The sequence below is a fragment of the Lactuca serriola genome, chromosome 3 (genome assembly GCF_051521515.1).
Source record: "Lactuca serriola cultivar US96UC23 chromosome 3, Lser_US96UC23_V15, whole genome shotgun sequence".
NCBI classification, from domain to species: domain Eukaryota; kingdom Viridiplantae; phylum Streptophyta; class Magnoliopsida; order Asterales; family Asteraceae; genus Lactuca; species Lactuca serriola.
This window is the reverse complement of record NC_136410.1, coordinates 27961075-27963855: the sequence shown is the minus strand read 5'-3', so window position 1 is coordinate 27963855 and position 2781 is coordinate 27961075.

Sequence of the window (2781 nt, the reverse complement as noted above, 5' to 3'; positions counted from 1 at the left end):
AACCACTATCCTTTAAAGGGACTGAAGGAGTCATTGCCCTCCTACAATGGTTCGAGAAAACAGATTCGGTCTTCGAAATCTGTTTATGCCCCGAAGGAAGCAAAGTGAAGTTTGCTGCCTGCATCTTCTATGGCAAGGCCCTAACATGGTGGAACAGCCATGTTAAGTCACTGACCCTATCAGTGGCAAACTCCATAGGTTGGGAAAACCTAAAGGAGTTAATGCGGGAAGAATATTGCCCGTTAGGCGAGATTCAAAAACCGGAACAAGAGCTGTGGGATCTCACTATGGTCGGCTCAGACATAGTGACCTACACGGACCGGTTCAGCGAACTGGCAGCTCTATGCCCCGGGGAGGTTTACCTCGGAAAAGAAGAAGATAGAGAGATACATTTGGGGTCTGACTGCTTCGACCCAAGGAAATGTGTTGTCTTCTAACCCAGCCACGTTCGATAGTGCTAAACGCTTGGCTCAACGACTCATCGATCATGGAGTCCGCCACAGCGTAAAAGTCCCTATTCCCGAGTCATCAAGGGAAGAGGACTATAATCAAGAGTCGGAGAACAAGAGAAAGAAGAAGCGAACAACACAAGTCACACAAGAACAACAAGCGAGTACTATGTACGCCGCTACGACGCCTACCGCTTCAGCATCTGCCAGTCGTTATGCTGGAAACCTTCCAAAGTGTGGAAAGTGCAACTTTCACCACACTGGAGTGTGCCGAGAAATGCAGTGTCTGAACTGCCACAAAAAGGGACACACAGTCCGTTACTGCAGGGCACCGGCTCAACCGATCTCCCAAGTCCTCGGAGCTGAAGAAAACCGAGCCTGTTATGGCTGTGGTGAGAATGGACACATTAAGAGGGACTGCCCAATAATCAAGAACTCAGGCGCGGATGGACGTATTTTGATGATCACCACAGGAGAATCTACCTCGGAGTCTTCGTCGAGTAGTGGTACGTTTTCAAAATAGTACTTACTTTTAAAAATTAATTTATATTCATATAAGATTAAAATTTGGGGATGACACTTAAAAGTAACTATAACAACTCACATGTTGAAATAGGTCGTAATATTCAAGAGAATTAAAAGATCCCTTAGAGAAGCTATTATGACTCACCATATACATCAGGGTTGTGCGCAACTGAGATGTTGCAGACCTAGAGTGAGCGACTCTGCTTAGGTCCCCTTTCCTTAATTGGTTGAGGATTTGAGGCAGAGTGTCACACCCCAAAACCGATAACGGCGGAATACGTTTCGGGGTGGAGGACGTCATGTACAGTACCATCACAGTTGCATAATAGTAAAAACAAGAAACATACAACCATTGCATTACATAGCGAGTTTAATTACAAGTGTGTTTTATAATGTTTAACAAGTACCAAAAGTATTACAAAAATAAGAGATGGATCTTGTATGCTCCACCTTCTCCAAAATGCCGCACCTGTACCTGTCTATCTTTGACCTGAGGATACAAGTTATTTTGAAAACGAATATCAGCATAAAGCTGGTGAGTTCATAAGAATTTAGTGTGAGTTTTTGTATAAAAGCATTATAACCGATAGTATGAAAAGCTGCAACTTTACAATCATAAGTGGTAAAAAATCCTAGAAAATCCTATATTTTCCAGACATACGTTGTAAGTGAAAACCTTTAAGAAACATATCATTTTCATCTTTGAAAACCATTTATTGTAAAAGTATAATAGTGAGTTTCCAATAAGTACTGCAATACGGTAGATATTGCCTGAAGTCCATAATAGTGGTGAAAACACTCTTTAGTATTAAATACTTGTTTACTTCGGGATATTAACTTTAACTTTTTGTTTAGTATTTTAGTGTGGTTATAGTGTATTTCTTGTATGTTACCGATATTGTGAGTAATAAGGGACCCCATGACCTTCCGGGTCATGCACAGTGTAGTGAAGTAGTGGCATCCCTGGGCCTGTACGGCTCGGACTTAAGTTAACAGTCGGGATGTGATAGCGTCTGCCCCGTATAGATCTATACATATAGCGTCGTCTTCCTGCCAGAAAACTCTGGGCATAGTGCGTAGCGAATAGGGTATCTCGTAGTGGGTTAGTGTGTTATCTCTTGATTAGTGCTTTCTCTTGTATTATAGCGTAATAGTCTTTTGTATACTCGTAGTATGTTCTCGTATTAGTATATAGTATCATTATAGAGTGTATTATAGTGTGTAGAGTAGTAGCTATAGCGAGTAATAGTGGCCTTAACTATACCTATTATAGTTAACTTAGTGTGTATGATTCTTGTCATTTAGTGGTTTAAACATTGAATGAAATGAAAATACTCGTATCCAACACTAATATATATGATATATATAACTAAGAAATCAACGACAGTCGGACGGATAACAACTACCCTAAGCCCACAATCAAACAAGAACAGGGAATAAGGCGAGCTATCGGTCCTAAGTCCTTCAAGCCTTAATTATATAAATATATTGGTGTGGTTACATTTTATAAGGAATTTATTTAATAAAAATCTTGTCAAAAGGGAATATTTAGAAAATTGATCTTTTATCCGAAATGGTTTTGAAAATGAAAATCCTTTTTTATAAAGCATAGTGGTAAATCACATGTGATTTGAACTACGGATAGTGAATCACATGTGATTAATTTCCGTAACATGAATAAATGACTTGTATGAATTTCCATAAACATGTGTAATTGACTTGTATCCCCCCCCCCTAAAACATATAAAACATTTGAAAGGTTCATTAAAGGGGTATGAACTCACCTGAAATCGCGTAAATCGGGTAA